The sequence below is a fragment of the Notamacropus eugenii genome, chromosome 2 (assembly GCF_028372415.1).
Source record: "Notamacropus eugenii isolate mMacEug1 chromosome 2, mMacEug1.pri_v2, whole genome shotgun sequence".
Taxonomy (NCBI): domain Eukaryota; kingdom Metazoa; phylum Chordata; class Mammalia; order Diprotodontia; family Macropodidae; genus Notamacropus; species Notamacropus eugenii.
In genome coordinates this window covers 119073549-119088405 of record NC_092873.1, presented here as the reverse complement: position 1 = coordinate 119088405, position 14857 = coordinate 119073549, and positions in this window count along the sequence as shown.

Genomic DNA, 14857 nt, shown 5'->3' with positions numbered 1-14857 from the left:
AGGTCCTCCAACTCGCTGCTGCAGCTCAAGAGTCTGGGATTCATAGTTAAAATTTAAAACAAACAAAAAACTTAATAGCACGTAGTGCTTCTTTACCACAGCCCTGACAAGGAGCATCATCATCATCCCTGGCCCCTTCCTTCCCCCAGTTCCACCTACCTTCTTATATAATTGAGAAAACTGAGGCTGTGGATTATTCTCACTTGTCTAGTAGTGAGTGGAATGAATGAGACTTGCATTTAAGTCTTATTCCAAATCCAGTGTTGTTTCCATTACAGCTGCTCTGCCTCTGCCGTTGAATGGTAGTCATTTATTCACCCAGTAGCGTCCCAAATAAGCCTCCTAATGCACAGACATGACTATCTCACTTTCCAAAACCTTCAGTGACTCCTTGGTGCCTTAAGAAAAAGATTAAAAACTCCTTAATCTAGTATTTTAAAAGCTCTCTGTAGTCTGGCTCTGACCCATCTTTCTTGGGAAGGGAGGTGTGTGTGTTTGTCCTTCGTTGCCTAAGAAGACCATGCCATCAGAGAAATGATGACATGACTTGTACTTGACTTTGTTTTGAGTGAGGGAGGGCTGTGCAGGTCACCACCCTCACTTTTCCTTCAGAGCCATCTCAATCCAGTGACCAGATATTCATCAGGATGACTGGAGATTACCTAGGATGAGGCCATTGGGGTTAAGTGACTTGCCTAAGGTCACACAGCTAGGGAGTGTCAAGTGTCTGAGATGAGATTTGAACTCAGGTCCTCCTGACTCCTGCACTGGTGCTCTATCCACTGCACCACCTAGCTGCCCCGGGAAGGGAGGAGAGGGAGGAGGGAAGGAGAGAAGGAAAAGAGAAAGGAGGTAAAAGTCAAGAAAAATAAAGGAGGGAAGGACAAAGAAGAAGAGGAGAGGAAAAGAGGAAGTGTGGTAGTAAGCATTCTGGCATACATAGGAGGGACGGCTGCACAGGTTCTTAGATCTGCTTTTTTTAAAAAAAAGTAACTTTTGAGGGGTCAACAATCTACTTTAATTACATTCACCAACAGAGAAAATACAAGCAGAGAAATAAAGACCAACAATCTGATGTAAAAACATGCCCCAACCGGGCTTCTGTCTGACCATAAGCAATACATACATCACAGATCAGCAGACAGATCCAGCTGTCTGACCACTACATACATACATAGTTACCCGAGAAAGAAGCACCAACATCTGGGTTTTCAGGAGCGGGGGAGGGAGGCTCCTTAATAGCTATGCAGAGTCTCATGAACCTTCTTCCAAAGAGTAAGCTCCAAAGCAAAACCTCACTTTTCAGAGACTGAGGGCATCATAACCCTCATGACCCAGTGCCTCATTAGAAATTAACAAAAGCTTCCCTTAAGGGGCTCCAGGTGAGGCCTGTTGATGAGGGGGAAGATCTTTAATTAATATTACAGGAAGTAAGGAAGAGAGGAGGGAAGAGCAAAGAAAAAGGAAGAAAAAGAAAGGAGAAAGGAAGGAAAAGAGAAAGGGAAAAACAAAGGAAAAAAGGAAAGAAGAAAGAAAAAGGAGAGGAAGGAAAAAAAAGGACATGTTCCAAGACAATTCTCTAAAGCTTATCACACTTATCCTTACTGAGGCATTTCCTTTTCCTTAGTATGTCAGTTGTGACAAGCCTACTTTCCTTCTCTTTACCTCTTCACCTTCTACAGATTATTTAAAAAATTAACTTAATTAGAGAATATCATATCATTTTTTAAAAATTGGAGGAAAATAGATGCAAGTATCTTTCACAATGGACAATGGCTAAAGGAAGAATTCTTCCAAGCAAAGGATAGAGTAGATCACAACAGAAAAATCACATAATTTTGATTACATGAAGTTGAAAAGCTTTTGCTCTAGCAAATCAATATGGGGAGGATAAAAAGGGAAACTGTTGAATAGAGAAACCTTTGCCACAAATACATCTGACAAAAATCTAGCATCTAGGAAATGAAATAAAATGCATAAGACCTCAAGGGACATTCCCCAGTGGAAATGTGGTGAAAGGATATAATCTGATTATTCTCAAAAGAATTGCAAACTATTAACAACCATACGAAAGACTGTTCTAAATCACTGATAGTAAATGAAATGAAAGTTAAAACAGTTTTGAGCCTTCATTTTATATCCAGCAAATTGGCAAAGATGACTATGTTGAAGGGGTTCCAGACACACTAATATACATTGGTGGAGCTCTGAGTTCATAGTATCTTAGGATGCATTGATCCAATTATTCTTGAAAGCAATTTAGAATTTTGCTTTAAAAAAAGTTTATATCCTTTGGCCTAGAGATCCCACAATCATATTCCTCAAGGAAGTGGAGACAGAAAGGTCCCACTTATGCCAACATATTCAAAATGGCTCCACTTTTTATGATAGCAAAGTAGAAATAAAGTAGGTGTCCATTAACTGGGGAATGGCTAAACAAATTGTATATGAAGAATTCGGAGAAGCATAGCATCACAGATACATGAAGGGATGCAGAGTAAAGTAAGTAGAACCAGGAAAATTATATATAGAATGAGTCCAAAATAGAAAATGAAAAACAATAGAATAAAATAGGATGCTATATAATTATATTATAAAATTACATATTCTAAATAAATAATTATATGTTGTATAATTATGATGATCAAATTTAAGCCCCAAAGAAAAGTTGAGAAAATGTATATCTCTTCTTTCGTTATAGAAGATACATTGATATGGTACAATATCATGATAGGTGCAATATTAGAACAGGTCAGATGTGGCTGATATATGAGATAGGTTTTCTGAAATTTAAAAAATATATATTTGTTAATAATAACTAGCATTTACATAGTACTTTCAAGTTTGCAACCCACTGTATGAATGTTATTTCATCCTTAAAACAACCTTGGGAAGTAGATCATGTTATTGTCTTCTGTCGCAGGTGAGAAAATGGAGCCAGAAAGAGGTTAAATCACTTACCCGGAATCACACAGCTGATCAGTGTCTGAGGCTAGATTTGAAAACTCCAAGTCCAGTGCTCTATCCACTGGGCCACCTCGTTGTCTTATTACAATGGATAGAGTAAAGAGGAAGATGTATATAATACAAAATGGATATGATGTAAAAACAAAAGCCCTTAATTGAAAAACAAAAAAGAAATGTACTTTCTTTCCATGGATCTCTTCATCACCTCACTCATCAGATGACTTCATCCAACAGTGAGTGATAACTCTCTTCTGAACTCTCATAACATTTATCATACTATTTCTTAGGAATCGTTTATATACATTTACATGGCACCTTTTGCATTGCTTTATTGAGATTTTGTGAAGGCATTCCTGTTTAGTTATGGTTCAGACTAAATGGCTAGTGATTCTATGAACTGTGATTTCACAAATATGACGTTATTCGCTTTTTTACATATTCTTATCTTGTCTTCCAACTAGATTGTAACCTTCTTGAAAGCAAACATCATAATTCCTTTTTTGCCTACCTACAATGCTTTACTCAACAAACATTTATTATGAATATAGTTGGGCATATATTGAGTTTGAGTTGATAATCAGAAACCCAAATGGAAATTTGTTCAGTGGAGAGTTGGACAGAGTAAACTAGAGTGTAGTTGAAAGTTGGATTTTGGAAGAAAGACTGAAGTCATTGAACAAAAAGATGCCTTTAATAAATACAGAATTTTGATGAAGCAATGAAGAATAAAGGGAAAAAAAGATACCAACAAAAAGTTCTCATTCCAAAGGCAAATTGCCAATGGCATACTTAAATCATATTGAAGTGATAAAATTCCAAGGGGGAAAAACATTTATAAGCAAAAAAATATGTACAGCAATTACAAAGCTGAAGACAATTCAAAATGCCAATTGAATTTCCAGTTCAGATTAAAGTCAGTTGTTGACTTTCTTTCCCTAGAAAAGACAGCAGGTGGCACTGAGACCTTTGTTTTAACACTCATGGGCAGGCCTCGGGGGTTGTAATCACACCATCAAAACATTGCAGTAAAACTTAGGTATGGTCTCTGAAAGAAGTGAGAACAAAATTGCCAGTTAAACCAAACGAGCAATGAATGGAAAATTGGGCTACAATTCCAGGCATGAATAAAATTATGTTCTGTACCAGAAAAATATTTACTTCTATACCACAACCTGCAGCCATATTCATATGCCCTGCCCTGAGGAGGGATTGTTCTTATATATGTCCTGAGTGGATAGTGAATGCAATACATGAACCCACAGAAACTGATCGAATACCTACTATGTGCAAGACTTTTTGATGAATATTCTTGAAATGTGAAGAAATGAAAGACACAGTTACTGCCTTTAAGGATCTTATCATCTAGTTCAATTCAATTTAACACATATTGTTAAGCATCTCTTGTCAGTAGTGCATTATGTTTGCTACAGGGAGTGGTACAAAATTTACAGGAGATGTTCTGTGATCAATAATCCGTTGAGATCAGTATTCCTTTTAATAGCATAGATTGCAACCCATCCATACCTTTTCATCATATATGGCTCTTGCCCACTAGCTAGCATAAACGATCATCCAGGAGCAGGCAGGGAGGCTTAAAACATGCCCTGTTACATAAATATATACAGAATAAGTTCAAATTAAATAAAAATAGTTAAATACAAGGTATCTAGGAAGAGAGGACACTACCAGATGGAGACATGGAGAAGAGTATGAATAGGGGCACAGAGTTGGGAAATATTGCAGGGCTGTTCAGTGAATATTCCCCATTTGCTAGAGTACATGGAGAAGAATAGTGAGAGATAAAGTTGGGAGGGTAAAATTATAATAGTTATGGAAGATCCTGAAGGTCAAGCTAGAGAGTTGGAACTAAATTCCGTTAGCAATAGTTTATAAGATATAGTTCATACAAAATTGTATGTCATTGTATCATAAAATTGTAGGGTCATAGATTTAAAGCTAGAAGAGACTTTAGATGTCATCTAGTCTACTCTCATTTTACAGATAAGGAAACTGAGGCCTGGAGAGGTTAAATGATTTGTCCAAGGTTACACAGACAGCAAGTAGCTGAGTCAAGATATGAACATAGGTCCTCTGATTTTAAATCTAGTGTAATGTACATTCTGCATCATTAAATAAAAAAGAAAGTTGAATGTCTTCTGGAGATGATCTGTGAATTCTTTCAATTAGTACTTTATTTTTGTGGTCAGAAGTTCTGGGCAATTTTCTTATATTATTTCTTGCATTATGGTATTTAGATTTTTTTTGACTTATCCTGTTCTTCTGGGAGATCAATAATCCTTAATTATTTCTACACCTCCTGTCTTCAAGATCAATGTTTTGCTTCTTTTCTTTTAGTATTATTCCTTTTTGTTTCTCTTCCTCCACATCATCCCTTAGCAATCTCAATCAGTTATTCTTCCTTTTGTTTCTTTGGGGTGGTTTACCACCAACTTAGATAGAAGTTTTTCTATTCTATCAATAATTTCTGCTGTGCAAATCATAAAATCTGCTTTCACAATTCTAATTTCTCTTTTAAATCATTCAGGAATATTCTTTTGTGGTTCTATGTGCTGATGAGAATCCATAGAGTCCTCTGACTCATCAGGTGTTGAATAATTTTCCTTTGTCTTGAAATATTTATTCATAGATATCCGGACTCATTTATTTGATTTGGAGGCCCTATTCTCTTCTGTTATTTATAGCTTCCCTATTGTCTTATCTGCTTATGCTGAGATCTTTGGTACTTTCAGTCTTTTTACCAGCCTCTTTTCACACTGGGGAATTCATGTTTCACTGACCTCAAACTCTGCCCCAAGTGATTTTTTGGACTATGAACTGACCATAGTTGATTGCTATATACTTTCCTAAAGGACTAGTGAAGCACCATACATATGCTGGTGCCCTACCCCAGTTACCTCCATGCCTTGGTTCTCTGACCGAACTCTGTATCAGCACAGAAAGTTCTGCTACACTACCATCCTACTCAGAGCAAGCTTCTTTCTGCCTTTTGGTTTTCTGGGAAACAGGATGAAGGAGGTAGGCAGAATTGAATTCCATTGCAAACATGTGTACATATGTATGTATAGATGGATACCTATAGATATCTATAGTTATATGTATATATTTATATATGAATATAGATATATATACATACACATGCATGAACATGTAAACACAGTTTAGAGTTTGTATTGATTCCCTCTAATCAATCAATAAGCATTTATAATGATGCATGACATAATAATTATTATATAATACAAATTATATAATAATAAGTCTACTATGTGTCAGGTACTATGCTAGGCATTAGGAATACAAATAGTATAAAAATGAACCACTTTGGGCAAAATTGACTCTAAATTAACTTTTTCCCAGGCTTAGAATAAATAATTTAGTTTATCTACTACTAACTTGGACAGTGACTCGGGAATAATGTGAAACTGTGGGGTAACCACTCTAGATTTCAGAATTCCCACATGATGTTTCTTTTACAATGGCCGTGTCCAAATTGTCCTGGTTCTGCTCATTTTATCCTGATTCACTCCATACAAGTCTTTCCAGGTTTCTCTAGATCTATTCTCTCATCATTTCTTAGGTAGAGAGGTGGATGGAGCATTAGATCTGGAATCAGAATATCTGTGTTCATATTCAGCCTCAGATCCTAGCTGTGTGGCCTGTGGGCAAGTTACAATCTGTTTCCCTGTTTCCTCATCTATAAAATAAGAACAGTAATAGCACTTAATTCCCAGGGTTGTTGTGGGGATAAAAGGAGATAATATTTGTAAAGTGCTTTGGTCACTCCTATGCATGAGTAATATAGTATGGTGGATAGGGAACTGGATTTGGAGTCAGGAAGAGCTGTGTTGAATACCCCCTCAGCTATTTACAAGCCTCACATGACCGAGGGCAAATCACTTGACTCGAGTCAAGCTTCTCTGTAAATGAGAATGCAACAAGGCATGTACAAAACTTGCTTGCCTGCCTCCAGAGGAATATCTGGTCACGGGATCCAGATGGCTCAGGAGACAAAAGTGAGGCTGGTGACCTTGCACAGCCCTCTTTCACTTAAACCAAAGTCAACTTCAACTCATGTCATCATTTCCCTGATGTCATACTCTTCTTCGAAAATGTAGAACAAACACAACCTGTGAGTAGTCCAAGCTGCCTGAATGGGGACCCAGATAGTTGATGAGGTTCAGACTCTGGGAGCCTCCTTGAGCTCCCCTTGAATCTTCCACTTAATCTGGCCTTTCTTACTCAAATCTAATCTTCCCATTTGTTCCAGCAGTCTCAGGAAGCCCATGGGCTTTTCATTATCATTTCAGGTCTCTGTGGAACTCCCCGCCCTTGATCCATCAAAACCCCATTCCCATACTGCCCCTATCAAGATCTCTGGATTGCCCCACCTGCTTCCCACCCAAACCCTCCATTGTCTGATATCTCCTGATAGCCTCCAGCTGTTTCCAGCCTTTGACCCTCCTTGGATTCCCTCCTTGGACTTCTCCTCAAGACCCTTCCTAAACCCCTCTTCCCATCACCCTGGACTACCAGACCACCCCCTCCCCCCAGATCCCTCCTATACTCTTTTCTGTATTTAAGTCCCACCTTGCCTCCATGAAGGTGCTCAGATGCAATCCAGCTCAGACTCTGTCTAGCTGTGATTGTGTCTGGCCCACTTGTGAATACCAGCGTCACAAGTTGCTTAGGATCCTTAAGAGGCAACCCAATTAGGCAAATCCTTAATAAACTTTGTTTTCTTTGGCGTTAAGAAGGCTTGAGTTGAATTCATTCGAGCACGACCCAGACCGTAGGTATTTTAGGGTTCCCATCACCATTAACCTCATCAATAGTTAAGTAACTCAGCTCTCCCTCTGCTTCTTCTCTCCAAAGGGAGGTAAATTTCCAAGATTACTGCCTAGATTCCTCCTTTCCTTTCCTTTCCTTTCCTTTCCTTTCCTTTCCTTTCCTTTCCTTTCCTTTCCTTTCCTTTCCTTTCCTTTCCTTTCCTTTCCTTTCCTTTTCCTTTCCCTTTCCCTTTTCCTTTTCCTTTCCTTTCCTTCCTCTCTCCCCAGTTCACTCTGAAGTTCATACATTTGACCACAAGGGGTCCCTGGCCAAGCTCCACTTAATGACTGTATTTTGGGCCCTCCTGGCTTTGAGTGAATTTAGAGTGAATGTCAATAGTAACTATTTCTCTTTGGAGCAGTAACCTTGAGTCTTTCCCTCCCGGTTTGATTTTTTTGTTTTGTTTTGCTTTCTTTTAATTAAAGGGGCCAACCCTTAACTCACTTCTTAAAGAAGTGAGGTCTATATCCTGAATGGACATTACCTCACTTTAAATGTGTACCTGAAAAGGCCTTAGCCTAAAAGGGCAAGGGTCTCCCATTGCACCCTGGGCCATCTCTAGTTATCCTGACAAATATCTCGTCATTGGATCCAGATGGCTCAGGAAGAGAAAGTGAGGCCTCCCTCCCTCACTCAAAACAAAAGTCAACTGCAAGTCATGTCATCATTTCTCTGATGTCATTGTCCTCTTTGAAAACAAAGGACAAACACAACCAGCCTGCCTCTAGATAAACCTTGTGTCCTGGCTTAGCACTTGACTGAATTAACAATGATGAAGCTGCTCCATCTTCTTGCACAATAGCCAATAAGGCATTTGCTTTGTCCTATCCAAATAGCCAAACCCTTCAGTCCTAAGTCATACATGACTAGCCAGAAGTAGCCTAGGACTTCTAATACTTGAAACACCTACTTCTTGGGGTTGTTGTGGAGATCAAATGAGATAAGAGGGAAGGCAATAAGCATTTATTAAGCACCTACTCTGTACCAGGCACTCATTAGATGGGTAATGTAAACACAGTGCTGTGCTAACTTTGAAGCTCTATAGAATAACAGCTGATATTTCTGTAGCATCTCCTCTGAGATTTTCCCTCAACTTGTACTCATACTCACAGGTTAAGCCCTCAGAAGATGGCTGCTACCTCAAATCCTAAAAGTAAATTTATGATTCTGCACTTTTGACACTATATGTCACAAGCATCCATCATTGACTCCCCATCAATAACCAACCAGTAGATTCAATTAGCTCTTATCAAAGTTATTTATACAAATGGCATAGAACGAATAATGGTTCACAAAACATTCACTCCATAAACCTAGCATGTATTTTTTTAAAAATCTAATTAATTTCTATTATTAATTAATTGTTTAATTACTTAATATTATGTTTTAAGTTCCAAACTTCCCTCCCCATTCCACACTAGAGAAGACCACCATTTTATGGGTGTACTTTTCTACAGATATATATGGTATCTATAGGCAAAGTGGGCTCAAGTTTAGACTATAATGATAGTGAGGTACATGTGTAGGCTACATGTATAGCAAAACAATTACAACTGCAGGGTTGTACTGTGGGGCCTAAAAGCCCTATCTCTTTTTAAAAAGTCTTCAGGCTGGTTTCCCAGAGACCACTCCCCCTCACAGCCTGACTCTCAGTCTCCAGAGCCCACTCTTCTTAAGACTCCTTTCTCCTTTAAGTGACTGTTTCTCTGTATCTGCATCTGTCTGGCGAATGTGCTCCCCACATTCTTCTAGTAGTTCTACTGGCCTTGTTCTTGTTTGAAGCTACACAGCTGACATGAAAGAGACATGCAGAGAAATTCACCTCATCTTTCCCTATAGAGGAGATCTCTACAGTAAGATCGTGGCATACTGGAGAATTACTACTAAAATTAATCCAAGATTTAACAATTTAAAAGCCCTAAACTTTAATATTTTAACCTAGAACCTAAAGATATAGATTTTAGGGGTTCTATGAAATTGCTTTTAAAAAATTGAATAACTCAGTATAATCAGGTTCCTTCGCAATTCTCTATATTTTACTTTATGAATTCAAAATCATTTGGAGTCCATAGACTTCATCAGATTGCCAAAGGGGTTTATCACACAAAAAAAACTTAAGAATCCCTGCCCTGAGTTGGGGGAAGGGTAAAAGGTAGGGAAGAAAAAAAGGAGAGGGGGAAAAAAAGAAACTTACATGATAACTTTATTATGTATTTAAAAGGAATATCAATCTGCACATAACAGATTTGTAGTTTCATGTTCAATCATTTTTTTTTCTATTTTAGTATGTTATGAAAATGCTTGTTTTATTTCCTAAGTTCAGTATAAAATAAATAAAAATATTTTAAAAAGAATCTGTGTCCTAGAATCATGGCCAATTCCATTTGTTAAGCCAATTATGTACTGTTTCCCTCTTAACTCAGTCAGAGAGGTCATTTGCATCCTCCCCAGAAGGGTAAGAGTTTATATTATTTACGATTAAACTCCTCATTAATGCCTCTTGGTTTTATTCTCTGACTTCCATTGTTATAACAAGTTGGGATTGAGAGAATCATAGTTTTCTTCCCTTACAATTAAATAGTGGCTTGAGATCTGCAAAGTGCTTTGATTATACTATCTTATTTAACCCTCACAACAGACATGTGAATACTATATATATTATTTGGCAGATATTATTTGTATTCACACTCACAGGTTGAGCTCTCAGAAGATGGCTGCTACCTCTAACCCTACAGGTAAATTTGTGGTTTTGCACTTTTAACACTTGTAACAGCAAGAAAAGTGGCATTTTTTTTTGTTGTTGTTTTCTTTTTGGAGTTCAGTTTCCCAGACTCATGCTAAATTGGGAGTATCTGAAGGCTCAATCTCCTTTGAAACCTGATAGTTCACAGCTGTGCTGAGTCACTTAGGTTTCATGCCTACTGACTCTGGCCAATCAGAAGCTAAGCCTTTGTTATATGTACTCTGAGATGAAGTTTTGCTTTGGGGCTTACTCTTTGGAAGAAAGCTAATGTACCAGATGAGACTCTGGGCAGCCGTTAAAGAGCCCCCATAGCTATGAAAAACCTAGATGTTGATTCTTCTCTGTCTGGTAACTATGTATGTATGTAATGGTCAGACAGTTGGAGCTATCTGTTGATTTGTCATGTTTATATTGCTTATGGTCAGACATTTAAAAGCCCTGTCCGTTGGTCTTTATTTCGCTGCTTTATATTTTCTGGACATAATTAAAAAGGATTGTTGACCCCTTAAAAAGCTATCTTTCCAGTAAAGCAGATCTAAGAACCTGTGCTAGCAGCCATCCTGGATATGCCACTGTGGTTGCCTTTACAACACTACAATTCACAAGCACCTGGCATTATGCTACCCATCAATAATCATCAATTCTTCATCCACTCTATTTTTAGTTGTAATTAAAGCAGAATGAAAAGGGGAAAAAGAATTACCAATATTTTGGGCAGCTAGATGGTGCAGTGGATACAGTGCTGGCTCTGAAGTCAGGAAGATCCAAGTTCAAAACAGACCTAGGATATTTACTAGGTATATGATCCTGGGTAAGTCACTTAATCCTGTTTGCCTCAGTTTCCTTATCTGTAAAATGAGCAGGAGAAATGGAAAATCACTTCAGTATCTTTGCCAAGAAAACCCCAAATGGAGTCATGAAAAGTCAGACATAACTGAACAACAACATCATAGTCCTCTCCGCTGTTCTCAATGGTTTCTCCATACTGCTAGTTCCATCTGGTGACTTCTTTGCATTGTCTTCCTTGTCTTCTTGATAGCTATTAGGTTGACATTGTCCTCTTTGGGTAAATGTGGTGCTGCTATGCCTTAGAGTTTTTCTTATACTCTAGCTAGATGATCCAATTCCATTTTAATCATAACTGAACTTATATTCCCATTGATGAATTACCAGATCAGGAATTTTCCCTTCTAGAGGTTACTTTCACCATGAATACCAAGATTCAACCAGGAGCTAAAATTCTCTGTGACATTAACTGTTCACTGGACTCAACTCTTAGCTTTTTCTTTTCTGGGCTACATACGTAAGGCAGTGTGGTATAATGGAAGTGTGGTATAATTGCTTGTGGAATCAGAGAACCTGGGTTCAAATCTGAGCTTAGATGTTTCCTTCCATTTGAATTGTCTTAAGAAGATTCTGAAGATCATCTGCCTGGATAAGATACAAGACACTGAAGTCCTTTCTCAAACTAAACTGCCAAGCATTCCAGCTCTAATACAAAGAGTGCAACTATGATGGACTGACCCATTGTTTGAATGCCAAATGTATGCTTGCCTAAAAGACTATTCCTTGGAGAACTCACACAGGGTAAGTGCTCACCTTGTGGTCAGAAGAAGCAATACAAGGACATCCTCAAGGTCTCTCTTTAAAAACTTTGGAATTGGTGGAAGATGGAGTAAAGATGGTGGAGTGGAAATAGGGAACTGCTTGAGCTCTCCCCCTCAAACCCCTCAAAATACCTGTTAAAATGACCCTAAACAAATTCTAGAGCGGTAGAAACCACTGACAGAGTAAAACAATTTTCCAACCCAAGACAATCTAGAAAGCTGACAAAAAGTTTCCATTACTCCAGACTCAGAAGGGAGCACAGCCCAGCATAGGCTGTGCTGGTACAGACAGGACTAGAGCAGACCTCAGGGTACTGAATCATGGGCAGCTGCTATGAATTCCAGACTTCTCAACCCACAAACGCCAAAGAAAACTTCAAAGGTCAGTGAGAAAGCTCTCTAAGCTGAGTGAGAGGAGAGTGTGGTCCATCCCCAACCCCAGGACAGCAGCAGACACTGCTGCAGAGGTAGCTGATTTTTCAGCTCATGACCTACAGACAGTGGGGAAATCAAGCAGCTGATCTGTGTCATAGTCCTGAGTGGTGGTCCTGTGGTGAAGAGGAGTGCTGGCATGGCAGAGCTGGTGGAGCCTATGGAGAGGGAATCCTACTTGGCTACACAAAACCTCTGAAACTTGGAGTAATACACCCTCCACTTAACAAAGAACTCAAAAGTCAAGTAATTGACTGGGAAAAATATCCAAAAAGGGGAAAAATAAGACTATAGAAAGTTACCTTCTTGGTGAAAGGATATTTTCTTCCATCCTTTTGAATGAGGAAGATCAAAGCATACCATCAGAGGAAGACAGCAAGGTCAAGGCTCCTACATCCAAAGCCTCCAAGAAAAATGTGAAATGGTCTCAGGATATAGAAGAGCTCAAAAAGGATTTTGAAAATCAAGTAAGAGAAGTAGAGGGAAAATTGGAAAAAGAAATGAGAGCAATGCAAAAAAATCATGACAAGTGAGTCAACAGCTTGCTAAAGAAGACCCAAAAAAATGCTGAAGAAAATAACACCTTTAAAAATAGACTAACCCAAATGGCAAAAGAGGTACAAAAAATCAGTGAGAAGAAAAATACCTTAAAAAGCAGAATTGGTCAAATGGAAAAGGAGGTCCAAAGGTCACTAAAGAAAATCGTTCTTTAAAAATTAGAATGGAGCAGATGGAAGCTAATGACTTTATGAGAAACCAAGGAATTATAAAACAAAATCAAAAGAATAAAAAAATAGAAGACAATGTGAAATATTTCATTGGAAAAACAACTGACCTGGAAAATAGTTACAGGAGAGATAATTTTAAAATTATTGATCTGCCATGATCAAAAAAAGAACCTAGACATCATCTTCCAAGAAATTATCAAGGAAAACTGCCCTGATGTTCTAGAATCAGAGAGCAAAATAGAAATGGAAAGAATCCACTGATCACTTCCTGAAAGAGACCCCAAAAAGAAAAGTCCTAGGAAGATTAAAACCAAATTCCAGAGTTCCCAAGTCAAGGAGAAAATATTACAAGCAGCCAGAAATAAACAATTCAAGTATTGTGGAATCACAATCAGGATAATACAGGATTTAGCAGCTTTTACTCTAAGGGATTGGAGGGCATGGAATATGATATTGCAGAGGTCAAAGGAGCTAGGATTAAAACCAAGAATCATCTACTTAGCAAAAACTGAGTATGATATTTCAGGGGGAAAAAATGGAATTTCAATGAAATAGAGGACTTCCAATCATTCTTGTTGAAAAGACCAGAGATGAATAGAAAATTTGACTTTCAAATACAAGAATCAAGAGAAAGATGATAAGGAAAACAGGAAAGAGAAACCATAAGAGGCTCATTAAAGTTGAACTGTTTACATTCCTACATGGAAAGATAATATTTGTAACTAATGAGACCTTTCTCAGTATTAGGGTAGTTAGAGGGAATATGTATATATACACATACACATATATATATGTGTATATTATATATGTATAGGTATGTATATGTGTGTATATGTGTGTATGTATGTATATATTTATATAAATATATATATATATATATTTATGTAAATATATATTTATAAAAATATATTTACAGACAAAGGACATAGGATGAGTTGAATATGAAGGGAGAATTCTTAAAAAAATAAAATTAACTGTTGAGAGGAATGTATTGGGAGCGAAAGGAAGAGGTAGAATATAGCAAATCATCTCACATGAAAGAGGCAAGAAAGAGCTTTTACAATGGAGGGGAAGAGGGGAAAAGTGAAAGGGAATAAGTGAGCCTTACTCTCATCTTATTTGGCTTAAGGAAGGAATAATACATACTCAATTGGGTATGGAAATATATCTTATCCTGCAGGAGGGATCAGGATAGGAGAGGGAGAATAATAGAAGGGACAGCAGATTGGGGGAAGGGGTAATCAGAAGCAAAAAGTGTTGTGTGGGGACAGGTCAAGGAAGAGAGTGGATGAGATGGAGGGCAGGACAGGACAGAGGAAAATGTGGTCAGTCTTTCACAACATGACTGTTATGGAAGTGTTTTGCATGGCTACACATATAAGAACTATATTGAATTGCTTGCTTTCTCAATGAGAGTGGGTAGGGAGGGAGGAAAAGAGACTGTAGAACTCAAAGCTTTAAAAATGAATGCTAAACTTTTTTTTTTTTTTGCATGCAACTGGGAAATAAGATGTGCAGGCAATGGGGTATAGAAT